The sequence below is a fragment of the Anser anser genome (assembly GCF_964211835.1).
Source record: "Anser anser genome assembly, contig: HAP1_SCAFFOLD_136, whole genome shotgun sequence".
Taxonomy (NCBI): Eukaryota; Metazoa; Chordata; class Aves; order Anseriformes; family Anatidae; genus Anser; species Anser anser.
Genome location: NW_028154175.1, coordinates 169231 through 189155, shown reverse-complemented (window position 1 = coordinate 189155; position 19925 = coordinate 169231). Strand labels below are relative to the sequence as shown.

Here is a 19925-nt window from a genome sequence, read left to right as displayed (position 1 = left end):
TTTAACTCTATGTTTCTCTTATATAACACCCCATTCTTCATTCTCCACCAACAGAGCTACTACCTCCACGTTGCACTTTGCACATACATCAGTACTCCATCCCTCCTGTCTGGAAAATTCTCTAGCAATCCTTTTTACTCAGTTAATCCCTCTGTTTTTCCACACCCATACTTCTCCACTTCACTCTCCGCTGCTCATCTTGCTTGGCATTGTACCAATCTGTAAAGTCCTGAGTGGAGATTTTAGTAAGAAGTCTCCTAGACTTCTGTTATCCTAGAACAGGGAAAATAAGACTTGCAGAAGCAGACAGCAGATAAAGAAGTAACTCTAATAAAAAGGAATTACCGGTATGGATGACTTCTCCTTTGCTTTCACTTATTGTTACTGTTAGTTCGTAAGGTAGAAACTGAATGATACCATGCGGATCATCATTCTTCAAAATGGTTATATTGACCATTGTGGCATTCCCCAACTTGCCTGGCATTTCACTGTAGCCACTAAGTACCACAGAATATAGCTCATCCAGCTAGAAGAGGGAAACTCAGTCAGAACAAAAATACATATTCAACATCCACATCAAAAACAAAATGGTCTATAGTCCACAGTCCCCCATCAGGCAGAAAGGGATACAAACTTAAAATGAAATCACACACATTCTACATGCAATAAACGTTTGTATAATGCTATCAAATAAAGGAAATTGTGAGAACTTTCTATCTCTAAAAGCATCAGTTTCTCCAAAAGTCTATTATTATTATAAGCAAGGACTTATTTTGTGTACTTAATTTAGAATCGCATAATTTCACAAGTAATGTTTGTAACACACTCTGAAATGTAAATTTTCTTTCCTCCAAGACTTCTTAAGATTCCTGGCTTTGTAACAGGTAAAGCAAAGATTTTTAAACCATGGACAGCATGCTAATTTAGAAAGAATTGATCAACTGGCTTTATTAATCTAATGGGACATGGTACTTTCAAAAAAGTATCAGAGAACATTAGAAAAAAATATTGCATTTATCTATCTAGAAAACAGCATTACTCTACACTGGGGAGAACTCAGTGAAACTGGCTGGTGGTTAGCAGTAAAGAAACACACATGAACTGGTTCTTCACATACAATTCAATTAAACAATGGTGTTCAGTACTACAGAATGTCATGGATGCTAAAACCTTACCTGCGTTCAAAGCGTAACTGCTTCAATTAACAGAAAGAAAATCTGAAGGCACCCAAAGATACCATCCATTACTCCAGACATCCTTGGACTGCCCACCATTGGAGGCTGGGATGGCATTCTGGAGGAAAGTGATTATATATGTCCTGCTCATGTATGTGGCTTTTGGCCACTCTTGGAGATAGAAGAGTATAAAAGGACCTCCTTATTTTTTAGTCCTGACACTACAATTCGTATGTTTTTGCCTGAGCATTTCAGCAGGATGACTTACCTAGTCTAATAATACTGCTGTAAGCAGGGAAATACTTTTATCTCAGCCTGCTGATGAACTAGTAAAAACTGGGAATGGAACTATTAAATAACCCGCTGTTTTAGTGCCTAAGTTTTACTAGATTAACTTATGTTCCTGGCTTCTGTAGTGGAGTTCAGACTTCTTATGTCTCCTTTCTTTGGAGTATGTAGGGAAAAGAAACCTGAATTTCTACAGCAGCCTATGCAATTGAAGTTGGAGTTGCTGTGATCCCCTGATTTCCTCATCATATGGTCCTCCATCCCTCCTTCAATCCATGACTGATGACCACCTGGCCCTACAAAAAGATTATTAACCTTCCTAAAACCTTTATGTTTTGTAAAGCTGGCTTTCTGACATCTTACTCCTAGATCAGCTCATTAGCAGGATCAGACAAACACAACTAACTGCTTATGCAAAATACAGCATAGGAATGTGCATGTAAAGGCAGCAAAAAATGCTGAATCACAGCAGCTAAAATTTATGTTAACATAAATGTGGTAAAATCAAACCCTTGCAAACTTCCTGATGGAATCCAGGATGGCTGATGCACAGGAAAGGGAACAAGCTACAGAAAAGCAGAAAGCAAAGAGAAAAGCAACAGACACATGCCTCAAATTGTGCAGATTTCTGGGATTACAAAACAATAGAGATATCAGAGAAATGAATATTCAGGCAAGACTGACAAGACCTGATTTGTATTGATATAAAGTGCTTTCATATGGTGCTTGACTATCTTATAGGCCTTTCAGTCACTCCTCCTCTATCTATTTCTCACACTTAAGAAAAAGAAAGCCTTCAAATGTTACAGAAAAATTGCTGGTATTTACAGGTGAAACCATCTATATTTTAGTAAGTGACAAACAAATATGTATGTGAATGCAATTTAAAGAGAGAAAAATATTAATTCTTACCTCTGGAATCCCATCCATCCTTGTCAGTAGAGTAATTATGATCTCTCTTTCACCAGGCTTAAACTCCAGAATTCCTGTGCTTCCATAAAACTCATTATTATCTCTTGGTTCTACAGTGTAGCGCAGAAACTGTCTGATGAGGCTTCCTCTAGTGCGAACAATCTGCAGCTCAACAGACTCCCCTTCCTGCAAAAAAATAAAATTAATCTTTTTCTAGCACTCTGTTAGAACTAAGTCGTCTGTAATGTTTAAGTGACGTTACTCGGATAGCTACCTTGATGCTGTAGGGACCTCTGGAAGAGGAAGAAAATTCGAACACTCCTCCAGGATCATCGTTTTCCAAAATTGTAATTTCACAAGTAGTAAACCCGTATTTCAGTATCTGATTTTCCACACTGACCCTGAGAAAGGAAGGTAAGAGGTTTTTTTCAAGTTGCAACTCTGTTTAGCAAATCCATACAGAGGAGATCAGGATATTGACAAATTTTATGAATAAATTATGAAAGCCAACAGTTACCTACAAGGATTAAAACAAGTTAAGAATGATACAACATCAGAATGTTTTATCCATTCGTAAAAAATAAATAAATAAATAAATAAAATAAATAATTGCCTCTGAAGTAACTTTTTGTTTGTTTGTTTCTGATTAGCTTTTTATAGCTAGTAACTCTGTTGTTTGTTTGTCTGTTTTTGATAACACATGCACACAACACACAGGAAAAGAAACAGAATAGTGCCAGGAAAAAAAAAAAAAAAAAAAAGTTAGTTAAATTCAGAACTACTTTGTACTTGGATCAAGGTATAAAGGAAATTCCAAAATCACCTATGCTGAGATTACACTGAAAAGCATAAATTTCCATTATTGCTTTGTTTGTCAAAGTTTACTACTGACATAAAGAGGCAGAAATTTGACCCTCGATACCATGGATTTCATCCTCAGCTCTGTGTTAGCCTGCCTTCTGTAGATGTGGAGACTACCTGTAGGATCCCTGTCTGACTCTACAAAATGTTGGACCTGCTCTCAGTAGCTCAGACTCATTCCCCTTTCTCATTACTCCTTTAAAGCACATGCTGAATGGTGCAAGAATGAAGTACGTTGACCAAATACGCATACTTCAGATTCCTCTCAGTAAAGGATTTCTCTCTCTGGGCTTCTCCTACACCATCTTGATCGTACTCTGTGACAGGAATGGGCAGTATCTGATAACAGTAATGAACCTTGCATATTACTTGCTTGCCTTTCCTCAGAAGCAGTAATTTTCATCATTTTAAATTTCTTATATTAAAAATTCCAGAGAAGCACTATTGCAGGATGCATCAAGAATACACCTTCAGATTGATGGTCTGCATATGATTTATTACATGTAGTTTTAGGTACTTAGATTCCTTTGCATCTTTCACGTTTCCTGTCAGTATTGTATTTTTCAATGAAATCGTGGTCCTGCATACTGTACATATTTTTGTGCTTTCACTGTGCTACAACCTAGACTTTATCAAACACTATTTCATGAAGAAATGTGATCTATTATATCCAGTTTTTGAAATCAGGCCCAGAACTGTGTCCAGAAGCACGTTTTAAGTAACTGGAACCTACACACACAAAAACAACTTAGCATTGTTGTAGCACAGTCTACAGGACAGGGTACAGGATGCAAAATAGGTAATACCTATTTAATAGAGTAACGTGCTCATGTTTGTTACATGTTTAAAAAAAAAAAAAAGTCGGTAGAAAAAATAACCTGTGTTATATAAATTATATGCATGTTAGTCTAAATCAAGATAACTTTCCTTGTCTTTGACTAGAGAAAATTACTCTGTAACTCTAATCAGTTCAGCCATTTAGTTGGGGCAAACTGTATTTGTAGCAGTTTAAAACAATTAATTCATTATTCCATGAAACACTCAAATATCAAACACTGAGCCATGCATTCATAACTTTCATCATTCACAGATCCTACATAAAGAAATGCCTTCAAGCAAGAACCCCATGCCATCAAACGAAACACCAAAGGGGAAGCATGCGTTGTCTGAAGAGATGCAGAGACGTGATTCTTGGGGGGGAAAGAAATGATAAAGACAGTTTCTGTCCAAACCAACCACTTCTGAAACAAAGCATTGATTCACTGAGGACAGAAAACAGTTCACCGCACTTACCCAAAGAACACGACAAACCTTTCTGTCTCTACCCTGTCAACACAGAGGAAAAAAAAAAAAAAAAAAGAGGATGTAGAAAGTAATGAAAGTGCCACTTACTAAAATTTCAATACTACCCATCTTATAAAAGAACAAAAAACTAACAAAAGGGACAAAAAAAAAAAAAGAAAAAGAAAAAAAAGAAGGCTTTCTTTTTACTTTCCAAAAGTTTATAATGTTCTTTTTATGGGAACCCTGCTTGCTTGGCATTTTCCTGTTGACAAAGGCCAGCAAGTGGGCAGTTCCCACTTAGGAGGAGTGACCCCATGACCAATTCAGCATGTCAAGAGCCACTCAAGGTGTTCCCTACCAAGCCCTCCTCAAAGAGCTTGATTACTGACTGCGTGATCACAACTGCAGCAGCCATCCACGATTATAACCCTTTATTAGGGAAATACATCTACGTGCCTCTGTGATATGGTGTTTCATCAGTCTGACAAAGTAATGATAAAAACAGATAAGCACAGAAAGAGTACTGATGGGTACACAAGGAAAAGTAATTAGGCACAAAATCACAGCAAACCTCATTTACAACAATTTTTTAGTTAATCAGATTACCAAAGTAGTATATATACATGTATAACATAAATACAAATATAAGAAAGAGAAGCAGAAGGAGAAAAAGGGGAAAAAGAGGGGACAAGGAAATAAAGGGACAAAAAAAAAAAAAGAAAAAGGGGAAAGGAAAAGGTATTTGCTAATCAAAAGGTTAAAAAATTAAATCAAGTTTCAACCAAGCATTTATAACAAAACTGCCACATGAAGTCAGTCAAAAGGGCAGCATTATTCTGCAATAGTAATCATGTATTTTGGCTTTCTTAATCAAAAATACATTAAATACAAAAACTGTATCGTCTATCAAAGCACCAAAAACAGATTAAAACAGTGTTTGTAAGGTGATAATTGGGCTCCACTAATCTCAAAAATAATTTAAATTTGGAATTCAATACAGACAAGAGTTCACTCTAAATTCTGAGAAGTAAATACATTCACAGACGTTCTTTCGAATAGGAAGTCTGAATTAATTGAAATTTGTTATTGATATTCACTGAAGCTAGGTATATATTGAGACATTCTCCCTTCCCTCAGAAACATGCAAAAGCATTCAAAAAACAGCAAAATATTAACACAATGAAAAGATCAAGGAGAAGATTCCAGAGTTGGTAATGCTAAAATTTAATTATATCGCTAAGCTGTTAGTAAAATAATTTACAACAGAAAATAAAAATGAATCACTATATCAAGTGAGCTTTTGATATGTATTAAACCTAGACAGCTTTCAGGTCAGGAAGCAACCAGTAAAATTCAGTCCATCAACTGGTAAAAAAGAACATTGTTCAGGTGGTTTCTCCATACAAACCCCATCTTGAACACCTGGATCCTTTTATTTATTTACTTATTTGTTTGTTTGTTTGTTTATTTATTTATTATCTGGTCATTTTTTTTCTCTGGCTGATATCATGAGTGGTCAGACCGCTATCACTGCCCTGGCACAGTAATGTTAGTTACTTCTCCAAAAAGTCATAAAACATCCTATGCAGAAACTTAATAGAAGCAGCTAGGTTTAGGTTTCCAGCTCCAAGATGCTGTTAAGCAAACAATGAATGAACGAAGCTGTGGCTGCCCCATCCCTGGAGGTATTCAAGACCAGGTTGGATGAGGCTGTGGCCAACCTGATCTAGTAGGTGCCATCCCTGCCCATGGCAGAGGGGTTGGAAGTGGATGATCTTTAAGGTCCCTTCCAACCTGAGCCATTCTGTGATTCGAAGAATGGTGCACTCAGTAGTATTCTTTATATCTATACTCTAAGGCATATACATGTAACTTTTCATAACATAGAATGCATATCCCTAACAAGAAATTTTTAAAAAATAGTATTGAAAAAAAAAAGAAGAATTAAGAGAACAAAGATAAATTAGGAAAGTACATTTTAAATTTAAATCCAAAATGTTTGTTGTAAAGTATTCTCACAGGTTTACTTTTTTCTAGGAATAATAAAAAAAAAAAAATCCCAATTCTATTGTTTTGAACAATTACATTGTAATGCAATTATCATACTCACATCCTGCAAACTTTTATCCTTTTAATCCAAATGCTTGCTTTTCGGTTCAGTGTACTCTTCATGTGCTAAACCTAAGTCCATACAGGGCTAAACCAGGCAAGGTGAAGCGTTCAGCAAATAGCTGCATAATACTTCCAGCAGCCAGCTCAGATCGACCCGGAGGAGCTACGGGGCTGGACACAGGGTCCGTGCCACCAGAGAGCTGCCAGGACACCAGCCCCATCCCCTGCCACGTGCACTTCCAACCTCGAAGAACAGAGGGGCGTTCATATACCACCCTTACACCACGGAGGAGATGCTCCCAGACTGCCTGACACTACACGGGTCCAGTTCAGTCCCGTTTCACTCCTCGTGGTATGTGAAACCAGCTCTTTAGGTGTTCCTCTGACAGCAGTATGGAAACAGGACAAAGAGGGCTATTCAGAAGCAGCAATAAAAGTTAAAACAGCTGCTTTGACATGGTGGCTTAACCGTGGCCAGCAGCTCCTCCAGCTAGTGAAAAGAACTCTTGACCAGGAATAAGGTGATACCAATCACTGGGAAAGCCACTTCCCTGTTTTTATCCTCAGCTTATTTTTTCCTGTAAAATGGCTATGTATGGACATGAAGTTTCATATCGTCACAGACAGTAAACCCTGGCAATGCTTATGATGCTGCCAAAAGAAATACAACCTCAAAGTGTGTAAAGCATTTTTTATACAACAAGACTAATGTGAAATGACTGATCATTAGGGAAATTCTTTCAGTAAAAAAAATCATAATTATTATGTAGCAAGAACTACAGATGAATTAGGACAACTGACAGGAGCTTCAAAATGTTTCTTACACTTTTTTAAACATGCAGTACAAGAAAATAGGAGAAATTAGAGTTTTGACTAAGTTTAAGGTACCATGAGAATTTCAATGTTAAGAACTAACTAGAACCACAAAATAATTAAATAAATAAATGAAAAATAGCTTTGAAGTTAATAACTTTTGACAAAATCTGGAATTTCTGCAGAACCTGAGTGTTCTGAAAGACACATGAGAAACTTAATTTCCACTGTGAATCTACACGGCTGTCATTATTAAACCACACTTCTCTAAAAGACTTTCTTTTCTATCAGGGTATCTCAAAAAGGGGGAAGTGAAATTGCTTGTGGAACATTACTCAATTTGCTTGCATTCAGTGTTCACCCCCTCTTCAATTTTTTCAGGATTATCTACTGATTTAATTAGAGGCAGGCTCTAGCTCTAAAGAACTGCATTAAAGTAGGATTTGCCACATTAGACTTTCCATAGTGCCTCTCATCAGAGGAAACACCTTCTCTCCAGGTTTAATCCATCATTTATTTGATTTTTGAGGCTATTTTAATTTTTCTGAGTCATAGCAGGAGAGATATGTTGTTATTTTGAGAAGTAATGAAAACAAGCAGTAGGTGTCCAGCGCACTCATTTCAACATTCTACTATTTTCAAATGACTTTTTCCCCGTTAAAACGCAGTCTGATCAAACCCTTGAGGCATCCCTGGAGGTTTTCAAGGCCAGGTTGGACTAGGCTGTGGGCCGACCTGATCTAATGGGTGGCATCCCTGCCCATGGCACTGGGGTTGGAAACTGATGATCTTTAAGGTCCCTTCCAACCCAAGCTATTCTGTGATTCTATGAAAATTTACATAAGTAAGATAGATATGGTTTTGAAACAGACACTAACCAAAGGGAATTACCAAGTAAGGAGAAAATCCTAGCTCCATTAAGCAGTATGGCAGTGAGTAACCCACAACACATAAACCCTTAAGCCCTGTCCATCAACACTACACAGTGATTTAAATGGCCCTCCTATGCTTTTCTAACTTTTTGACATGTAGCAACCTCTAAAACCCAAAAATGTTTAAAAACTGCCAGATATTTCACAGTGAAATAGTCAAGTCTGTATTTTACATTTGTAATTTTCAAAAAATTACTTCATAACTCATAGGTCTAATCATTTTCCACATAAACTGATGACAGAATGTCAGCCTATGGAAATCTGTATCCCATCACAGAAATCACTAGAACAATAAAAATCTTCAAATAACGTTGCTTCAGTTTATTATATATAGTAAATGAGATTTATGTCGTAACATATGCATATGGATCTGTTCTGGCATCCTAACTTCCATGAGTTAAGACTCAAAAAATGCTGGAGCATAAGGACTGCCTAAACAGTTGTCTGTTTGTTGATTATCACTTCCACAAAATAAAAGTGATTTATCCCCAGATCCCAAAGTCTCCAAGTTCTCAGTCTCACCACCACTCACTCATGAGCACAAACACAGGCCACGTCCCCAGCCCACATACCCTGCAGGTTCTGGCCCTCTGGTTGTGCCAGGTGCCAAACTGATAGCTGTCTGCACCTTAACTGGGGGGCTGATAACTGCCAGTGAGAGATTACGTTGTGTAGAAGGAAAAAACAGCAATCAGATTTAAAAAAAACTGATTTCTGTTTGTGCTTACCAGGTAAAATGAACAGCCCTAGTATGCATATATGCTCTCACAAAACACACACACAATTTCCATGGCCTGTTCCACCTACATTCATCAAGAAGACCAAGGTCTTTCCTTTCTCACATAGATTTCACTACAGACATCTGGTTTTATTTATGCTTGGTCTCAATTCAGGCCTATTCAGATAGGGCAGGCATTCAACCTGAATCTGCTCCTAAAAAAAGAAAATATAAAGAAGCTTCAGCAGATACAAGACTCTCTTGCTCCTTCATTACTCATCATTACTCATCTGTGTTCTTTGGAATCATATTTTTCATGTTATACATTTTCCTCCAGTTTGTGGACAAAATTCAGAGCTAGTTTTAATATCTGTGGTCTAAGTATAGAGAGCATAAAGCAAGAAAGGATAACATTGTTTTTAATGGCTTGGAAAAAATATAGTTATGGATGCACTTAAAGCTTATTTAAAATTGAACTGCCTTGACAATACCACTAAGCCGTAAATAATACATCCTTGTTAGAACTAATTATTTTGATTATTTTACCCGTGCTATTAATAATTGCAATACATTGAATGCTTATGAACATATGTCTATGTCTGTAGTTTCATTAAAGTTCTTACATGCTTTCTTTTCTCGCTGACTTATGCTACAATTTACGGAACAGTACAAGCACATCTACAGCACAGTGCATCTTTGTTTTCATGCTCATTCACTACTGCTGTGAGGTGCTGGCTGCCAGCCTCGGAAACTGAAATCTTCTATTTGTCCACAAAATACCAACCAGGCTGAAAGCAATAGCACGGGCGTACACGTAACCCTGCCAGTATCCTTCAACCCTAATTTGAAGAGTCATGTCTAGTACTGAAAGGATGATCTCTGCAGTCATTTCATTCTTGGCTTCTGCTAATTAGTTGAAGTGAGGGATGCTACCAAGGTCTAGAGAAAAGTTCAGATTCTATCTCCTCCTTGCTTACTTCTTTTTCCAGGACAGACCACCTGTTCCTCGGTTCACTCTCTGACCCTGCCAAGTGTGGGAAAGCTGCTTACTGTTGGCACACTTTTCACCATCCACTTCATGATCAACAGAGCCTACGGCTTGCACCATACACAGCAAAAGCAGAACACTGGTTGTATTTGTTCAGCTGCCAGTTCAATCCCTGTTGCAGCCACCATTTTCAAGGTATAGCCTACAGTTGTAACTCAGGATAAATGGCAGAAAACTGTACTTTCACACACGTGAATCAAAAAAGTTACCCTTTCATGCTGCTTACTTCTATCTACTTACTTGTTTACCTCAATACCACTCTGCATTCTTGGCCACCTTACACTCAAAACTTGAACCATCATTTCTAATCCTAGTTTCCCCCTTTGTGCCAGAGACTCTAAAAAAATTCCTTGAGACAAACCAGTTTCTCCCACAGAAAGAAAGCGGAGAACTGCTTGCAATAGTCTCTGTTTTTATTCTGAAAAGGATTGCCTTTTTAATGTAATGAGTAGCCAAGGTAGAATAAAATAACTAGTTCTGAACTACATGCATTAACCAGCCACCTTTTAATCAAGCAAGCCAATCCCGCAAAGGAATAACATCTTCCCTGTGTGCCATAAAGATGTTCGAAAACCATGTTTTCTGAAATGGGATCTTCTAGTGATCAACAACAGCGTGAGGAGCTTCTTGCCTATTGTTTGCTAATGTGGAATCACTGTGGATATCTGTTGTGGATATCTAAGAGCTAGCCTACGCTTCCTGTACAGAATAAAAATACTTCTTCTGCATAAGGTAAGGACTATGTAAGTAGTAGATGTTCAGTGTGGAAGCTGGTGCTGGCAGACCACTGTAGTATGTTTTCAGTAAAAGTGGAAAATGTACCTTAGACAAATAGGAGGTAATACAAGAGCACGTGTGGTGGTATTTCTGTATTTACTTATGTAACTGAGCTGTGGGAAGCAGGACAGACGATATAGCCAAGACACTCTTGTTAGTAACTCAAAGAGGGAAAAGACTCCTGATTATAAACTAATTTAAGTTTTCTGAACAGTGTTCACATGCAGATAATAGTATCACCTGAGGGCCCTTACAGCCTGTTATCCTAAAATCCTCCACTAGATGAGAAGGGAGACCAGAACACTGTGCTTCAGAAACCCCACTGCATTCTCATTAGCAGAAGACTGCAATAATAGTCACACTGGGATATTCTGGGGGCTATGAGCTGACAGAAGTATCTAATTATCAAGGAATATTGAACATGCAGATCAAACAAATAAACTGCAAGTCTAATTCTACAGTGACACCCAAGTTATAAATGTTTTTTCTGACAGAAAAAGTTCTGCATTGCTTTTTAGTTCTCACTTTAGTTTTTCCCATTATCTTACTAAATATTATTTTTCCGAAAAAAAAAAAGTGTTAAAACCAAGAGCTATAAAAAAGATCAAAACTGAAAGAACTTTCTAAATAGCATACAGAATTTTCATGAAAATATAAACAGTTAAGTCATTAGATAATAAATGCAAAATGGTTTCTTACATTGATCTCCACTCAAAGAACCCATACACAGTCTGAAACAAGGGCCCACTATTTCTTCAGACACATATCAACACAATGCAAGCAATACCATGTAATTAACACTGTGCTAATCTGTTATGCATAAATTGAGTACTGCAGCTGATACATATGAATAGAGAATAGGGTACAATACCTGTCCAAAGTTAATAACACAGTTTCGTTCATTTCAGGTACATCATCAGCTTTAATGGTGATGTTAATTGTGGTATCACTTTGTCCAGATAAGAAAACCACGGAGCCGTTAAAAGGACTTATATCATCCTGTGTTACCGCCTTTTGATTGGGACCAGAGGGTTTCAAACTCCAGAACACAGTTGCTTGACCATCAGTCCCATCTCGATGCAATGCAATGGAAACCTGTGAAACACATTAATTTGTTGTGACTTGCAAAAGTAGATGCAAAACCGATTACTCCCTTGCAAATTACTATTTGAATAAATAATAATAAAAACAAAAGTTTGGCCAGTTCTAATTTGAGAATGGGAAATGATCTATCTTATTCAGGATTTGTCTCAGTCCTACTTTACATGACTATGCTCGCAATTGGTGAGAGAGACTAACTGCAGTATCTTTTGCTCTGTGTGAGCATCAAGGGCTAACTGGTTTTAGATACTTACACAGAAAGCAAAGACCAATCTCAGTTCTCTGGAAATCAGTAACAGATTATTTCAGAGCATTTTTTTTTTTTTTTAAAGAAGAGAATATTTAGGATAAGACAGAACTTACAGGAAGGCTTTTCCTCACATTAATTGTCAAATGCTACACTGAATACAGCAAACTCCACCTTCTCCAAATAAGTTTTCCATAGCAAAAGACAATATAAAAAGGCTTACTTACCAGCGTAGCAGGGGAATCTTCTGGTTCAGAAAGAATAATCGGTAGATTGCTAATAAAGCCTATTTCTCCATTTGCAATATCTGGAGTAATCCTCAAAGAAATATTTCGAATTTCGCCTAATCTAGGACTCACAGATGGGACTAGAGGAATTCTATTCACCAGTTCAACTCCTTCCAGCTGTAGGAAAAAGTAAAAGAAAAGTGAGAAATAAGAAGCCTCAGCACCAAGTCAGAACAGTTCTGACATTTCAGAGTAATTTTCATATAAAGGAAGTATACATCTCCAGAGCAAATTCTTCCTACTGATAGCACTGCTGTTATAAAAATTTGTAAGTAGACATGTCAAAGAAATTAAGTGGATATTGTTGAGCTGTCAGCAGAATGGTACACCTCCCAGACAAATCATGTTAGTGTATGTAATTAAACACAGATCAAGCCAGAGAGAGAGACTCTGTTCCAGATCAGCTGATACATTACTAGAGCTATTAACAACAGTCATTGATGAGCAGCATAGGCAATTGTCTAACATCATTTTTTGTGGCTTGCATTGATAAAAATCTAGGGAAATCACTGAAGTCATAATAATTTACAGCCCTTGATCAAACAGCCAAATAATAATCCACTTTTCTTTCCTCTCCACAAAATTTTAAGGAATTCTCTATCTAAGAACTACCAGAGCCACATTAAGAATTTAAATTCAGTACAGTATTTCAAAACTGTATTTTACTTGTCACTGCATTTCTGATAGATTATAGATACTAAGAGGAAATAGATTTTTTTTCATCCTTTTCTTTAAAAGGGAAGCATCACTCGCTAAGCCCAGCACCAGTAGTGACACACCAAGGAAAGCAGAACTTGCCTGTTTAATTATTTCCTTTAAATATTATTTATTCCATGTGATTCTGTCTACATGCATCATTACAATAAATGTTTCCATAACAGATTTGCATATATTTCTGTGAACATTTCACTGGGGCATAAACTCCCACTGACATTTTTTCTTGGAGTTATCAGGTGTTATCATAGAGTAAAGCTTTATTTTTTGGGGATAAAATAGTGGCCTTTCTTAAATTCATATAGTAATCATGGTTCACCATTTCAAAAGATGATTTTTAAAGTCTTACAGTTCTTGAAACCAAACTCTATAAATATGTGGGCTGTATCATATTTTGTTCCACAACTGCTTGAGTAACACCCAGAAATATGCATGAACATTTATCTGATGATAGATGGAAATGTTTTACAAATACTGTATTTAGTAACTGATTCTCAACCATTCCAACTTGTTATCAAAAGTCTGAAGAACAGATGATGGCACTGTTTGTTTCTCCTCTTTTCTGAGCTTTCTCCTAGCATAGGCCCCGATTCTGCAATTAACAGGATGAAAGTGCACCATTGTGCGGTTATTAGCTCAGTAAACTTTCTGAAATACTACACAGCCAAAACAATTTGCTCTATTTAAAGTGTATGCTGTATTTGGATCCTGTATGGTACCTTTGGAATAAAGTAATAATCAATAAAGAACAGAGATTTTACTCTTTCTGCAATGTTTCCTTTAGTACCTTTTAAAGGAAACCAGTACAAAGAGAAAAAAATATATAGTTATTTGAACAATAACAATTAGTTTATGAGCTTAATTTTCAGAGTTAATCTTCCTAGCTATACCAAAAACCGCATCTCTGATTACAGCACGTTATTTAATTGAAGGTGTCACTAAGGAATATATCTCACATTAACATTATCTCCTGTACCTTTATTCATCCTACAGTTTCATTTGCTTCTCTGCTGATTCCTGAGTCAATTCTTTATTTTGCCTAAGTACAACTCATTCTAAACATGTTCACTGAGATTATCATTTATTCACGATGCAGAAGGATTGTCACAGTGATAAATAGTGGTGTTTTCCTTCTCTATGAGTTTCTAAATTAATTATTTGAGCTGGAAAGCTCCTCTGATTTAATTTCTTCAAACAAAGATTTTATTTATAGTTCATGGAGAAAGTACAGAAAAAAAAAAAAACAGATTGGAATCTACAGTTTGAAAATCCAGGCAAAGTGCTTGGAATGACTGAACATTCTGAAATATTTATCAGATGTGTGTCTTGACTACAGTCAAAGGACAAAAAAAAAAAAAAAAAAAAAAAAACATTGAATACATGGAATTAGACATTTAAGAATTTTGTGGATCTCTCAAACCTCTTGCAATCATAAAACATACTAACGTGTTCTAGTATTTCAGAAGGCAATTCCTAATCTAACTGTGAATGCCATAAATAAATAAATAAATAAAATTGCATATTAGATAAACAATATAATTCTGGCAAAACTTTTTGTTCTCATTATTCCTCCTGTAAGAGAATGTAGGGAGAAGGATGTGGAGGGAGGAAATCTTTCAAAGGTCTTAGAAGTGATTACAACGTCTTTGGTAGACTATAAGGAAAATATAAAACCTGGCAAATTTGAAATTCATGGATATAACATCAACACCTTCAACGATGATAAAAGTTATCTTTTACAAATTGAGATAGAAAAAAAAAAAGGAAAGAAAAAAGTGAAGAAAACTATACAGGGAAAAAAAAAAGTAAGTTCTCCTAACAAATTTATATATAAATGCAATATAATATACATATAATATATAATGTATATTTGACCCTTTTTAATTTAGAATAGTTCAGCTGGAAGAGCAAAGATCACAGTATCACAGAATTGTAGGGGTTGGAAGGGACCTGGTCAGGCTGGAGAGTTGGGCAGGAAGAAACCAGATGAGGTTTAACAAGAGCAAGTGTAGAGTCCTGCATTTGGGAAGGAACAACCGCAAGTATCAGTACAGGCTGGGGGATGACCTGCTGGAGAAGGACCTGTATCAAGCCCAAGATACATTTACTTGCATGTCATTTCTGAAATTTTTCCTGCTTCAGTAATTTAATTTTAAGAACCTTATTTTTTTCACGTTCCAAGTCAGAGGCCAAGCAGAAACATGCTTCAAGGGGCAAGCAACAGACAACGCTGATCTCATTTTGATAAATTCCATGATTAGTACCTGAATCCTCTTTAGTTTTAAAATTTGTTTAATTACTAATGATTAGGGATAGAAAACTTTATAGCATAGTTATGAAAGATGTCTTTTTAAATAAGAAAATCTTTGCTTCAGAGCTAAGCACTTTTTTTTTTTTACAGGAATGGTCATTTAAATTACAGTCAAGGGGAAGGATCAATTATTGAATCATATTCCTCATATTAAATAAGCTAAAAAACAAAAACAAAAACAAAACAGCTGAGATACCTGTATGAGGAAATGAGCACCATTTTGAAGAAATGCATCTTTTCTTATTGGTATACTCAAAGTATGATGTGTTTTTCCTTCTGGAAACAGGAGGATGCTGTTTCTAGACATATTTAGAATGCCATCTTTTGCTCTCTCAGGATCCAGAGCTCCAGCTGGAATATACAGTGCAGTATAAACTAACTGCACATTTCCAACTGTTCCTTTCTCCCTTACAAAACTCAAGGATAAAAAGCGTCCTGTTGGATTACTTTCAATCTTCTGATTCTCCAAAGGATAAAACTTTATTACGCCATAAACATCATCGCTGTCCTGAATGTAAAACAAAAGCTGCAAAACAGAAAACAGCATCACTTACTCAATGCTACAATTAATATACACCACAGTTTTCACGTTTTCATGAAAGTATGTCCTGACTGTCATCATACATTTTTATCGTTAGTGAATTGGCACTCAAGAAAGAAATCAGATTGACAGCCCCAAAGTGTTGCTTGTGCACAAGCAGCACACCACTGATAGCAGCAACTTTCCTGCTATGCCTCATCTATGTCAGAATGAGCTTTGAATAACTGATTTTTGGTTCAGCAGCCAAAGTGAATAATTTGAATATATTTCAGACTGTGAAAAAATCATTTAATTCACCAAATTCATTCCAATCATATGTTCAAAAAGCAAAGTAGGGACCTGAGTCACAGAATTGTCAGTAATGCTAATTACCCCTTATTTAAAAGTTCAGAGGTTAGTCTTAATCACTAAGCCATCCTCTTGAAGCTGTTACTCTGTGTAAAACATTCCAGTACCTACAGCAAATAAGCAAGTGAAAATAAATGCTCAACCTTCTCTTAGCAAGCAACCAATCAAGATAGCAGTTATGCAATGATATTTATGATGGGAATATTCTAAGCTAAATGCTACTGCATTAAATAGGTCTGGCCTTATAAAATATGTTAAGCCAAAGACTTTGGATGTGGCTCTTTATACTGAGAATACATCAGCTTGCTTCACTTAAACTCAAGCACAACTACTTCAATTTAGCCAATCCACCAAAACTGGTGGATCCTAATCCTAATCCTACTCCCTAATTATTATCTATCACCTCCTCAAAACAAGTTCTGAAATCAAACTTACCTCAGATGGTTCGCTGACTTCTGCGCCTCCCTGTATTGTATGAGCTAAGAGCTTCAGAAGATAGGGCTCTGCTTCTTCTGGTATGTTATCATCAATAATGGTCAGTGAAAGTGTGACCAGCATCTGTCCTTGATCAAAATGTATCTCCCCGGTCTCTGGAACAAGGTCTGCAGTCACAGGTGACAGATCACTGCTATTTCGAGTTATGACCCAGGTCACAGAAACATTTCCATGTGTTCCACCATTTCTTACGATCGTGATCCCTTCAAACCTGTGGTTTTGAATGAAAATAAAAATCTGTAACATGCAATTATAATTAATATCGGTTTACTTAGCTATCTGTTCCCTGGAAGATTTATACTGACTTCAGTGGAATCGATATTAACTGCTGCTACTGACATTTGAGTCAGGACTTAAAATTTGTGAAATCATACCACAGAAGTAGACTTTTCTCAGGTTGCTTATTCATGAGATAATATACATAAAGACATGAGTAATATATCTAAAGACATTAGTTAAAATTTATTTTGTTTACAGTAAGAAAGATACTGAGAAGAGGAAAGTTGGCATGTTTATATTTTTTCTCAGGAAAGATGTTAAATTTCAGAAAACTTTTTCTCAACTAAATTTCTACACTGTTTTATGGACTATATCAAAATACAATTGTCAGGCATGAGTGTTTAAATAATGATTTTATTTAAAATAAAGTGACTCAACTATTTGCCTATGCACTGAAATATAATTTATCAATATTTGTGATTATGGAAATGTCACGTTTCCTGTATCTGTGTATAAGAAAGAAAAAAAAAAAAAGTGAATATTGAAGTGCTGGGCTCTACATACTAGAAATTGTTCATAAAATCATAGGTTGATACATTACCTCTTTCTCTGGGGATGAACCACCATCACTAGCTAGCAGTGGACATTTTTACTAAAACTGGCAATATTGTATAGATATTAGTTCTGCTTGTAAAGATGTGTGTGGAGATTTGTTTTTAATTTATCTGTAAAATTACATGTATTTAACTTTTTTGGAAGTCTATGGGTATTCAGTACTTCACAGAAGACACTCACCACCATTTTTTAACCAGAGACTGACTTTAAATACAGTATAGACAAAGATTTACTGGGAAAGGAAGCCTGAAATATATTTTCCACTTGTATGAATGGGTGTGTGGCCGCATCACAACTTCACTGATCCATCTTTTAGATTAAGGGTTTTTCAGTATTTTGATAATGTCATTAAATATTTACAGTTCTCATATATAGTTCATAAATATTAAAATACTTCTGCATAATTAGACATTTTCTCCCTTGAAAATTCTATATCGTTTATAATAATTACACAGTAGGTGATTTCTATATTAATTTTTCACTACTGATTTTATAATTACTGTCAGTGAAATCCTAAGGATGCTTTACAGTGCCAAACAAATCCCTTAACATGACGAGATACTGTTTGAAGATCTGTAGTACCTTGAAATTTGGTCTTCATCAATGATAACAGTTTGAGTAAACAGGATACTGTTGATTGAAAGCACTCCATAGGGTTTATCATTTGGTTGGATGGTGACGTGAACAACAGATGGATTAACCAAAACAGCATCTCCCTGTAACGTGTCCTTAAGGAGCATAATTTGGAAGGTCTCAGCAATTTCTGGTATGGCATCATCAAGGATCTTGAATTTCATATATACTTCATGAACTAGAGGTGTGAAGACAATAGTTGTATTTGGCTGAAGATCTAGGAAGTCTAAATTGAGCTGCGCGTGTGCTGTTGAATTCCCAGTTATGATGGTGTAACTGACGGAGACTTCACATTCATCAGGTCCAATTAATTTTCCACTGTCATCCTTACCACGAATCACTTGAATTGTGAGCATTTCGACTTCCTCAGGCACCATGTAAGTGCTCTGAGCAAATCGCACAGGGCTGTCATTTTTCTTAATATTAATCTGAACAGAATTCCTTGTGGTGTTGATTTCAGCCCCTCCCTCCACACTCCTGAGATGAACAACAAACAATTCATCATTTTCAGGTATCTGGAAAAATAATAGTAGCAACAGGGTGTAAGTCCCATTTCAAATACATGCAGAACACTTACTTAGAAATATGTTATGTATATTTAGCAATAAAGGGAAATAATATAAACATTACAACCCTTTTCACATTAAAATAAACAGGCAAAAAGAAACTCGCTTGCAACTTTGAAAATCCCTTCTCAAAATTGAATGTTTCCATTTTCTAAGACATACTTCTATGCTATGGAAATATGAAAAAGTGGGAAAAGACAAAAAAAAAAAAAGGGCAAACAAAAACTAGGCAAGAATCAGATGAAGCTCTATCTTTCCAACTAGAGAGTGTGAGGAGATCCTAACTCAACTTGTGGAAGTTGCTCTGCTTGGACACAAGTGTTCCTGACAGTTATTTAGTCTGACATCTTTATTTGCTGATGTTAACACCATTTTACATCTATGCATGCCTGAAAGAACAGAGGAACAACATATGAACACAACCTACCTTGGCCCTTTTGTTCCTATTCAACGGGAAAAAGAACAGTTCCTACTTTCAGACAGACTCACATTCCCAGCACAGCTTCAGTCACAGCTCTGAGAATGTGCTTGCTGATGCTTATCTATTAATTAGACTTTGGCATTTCTACATGTGGTTTGTTTAGAACTGCACTTTAGTTTTAGCTCTTTAGTCTCTAATAACTGATGCAGCAGACAAAAAAGAAGGGTTTATAAGCCTTGAATTGCAGAATTTAATATTTTTTACTTTATATTATTACATTTTATTCCCCAGTCTTGATAGGCTAAGTCTGTTGAACTGGAAAATATCATTATTTTATTAATACAGAGAGATTAGAAGGAAATATTTAAATATTACATAAGATCCTCACATCTCATTCTTGTTGTGGACTCTCAGAAAAAACAGTATTATTTGCTTCTGAGATAAATTCCACAACAAAATTGCTTATGTGTTACTAATGGCATTGCTTTGTTATAGGGCTGATGAATC

The 19925-nt window shown here is 36.1% G+C and overlaps 1 pseudogene across 1 annotated transcript in view; it reads right to left on the bottom strand.

Moving 5' to 3' along the window:
• The window catches only part of LOC310890432 (adhesion G-protein coupled receptor V1-like), an 85568-nt pseudogene that overhangs the window by 61762 nt on the left and 3881 nt on the right, over positions 1-19925 (bottom strand). Inside the window, exons 4-12 of the transcript in view lie at positions 18381-18946; positions 16905-17175; positions 15777-16106; positions 12496-12672; positions 11792-12015; positions 4530-4562; positions 2650-2776; positions 2376-2561; positions 346-526 (exon numbers count right to left, since the gene is read on the bottom strand). The product of the transcript in view is annotated as an adhesion G-protein coupled receptor V1-like (transcript). The remainder of the gene's footprint in view (positions 1-345; positions 527-2375; positions 2562-2649; positions 2777-4529; positions 4563-11791; positions 12016-12495; positions 12673-15776; positions 16107-16904; positions 17176-18380; positions 18947-19925) is intronic.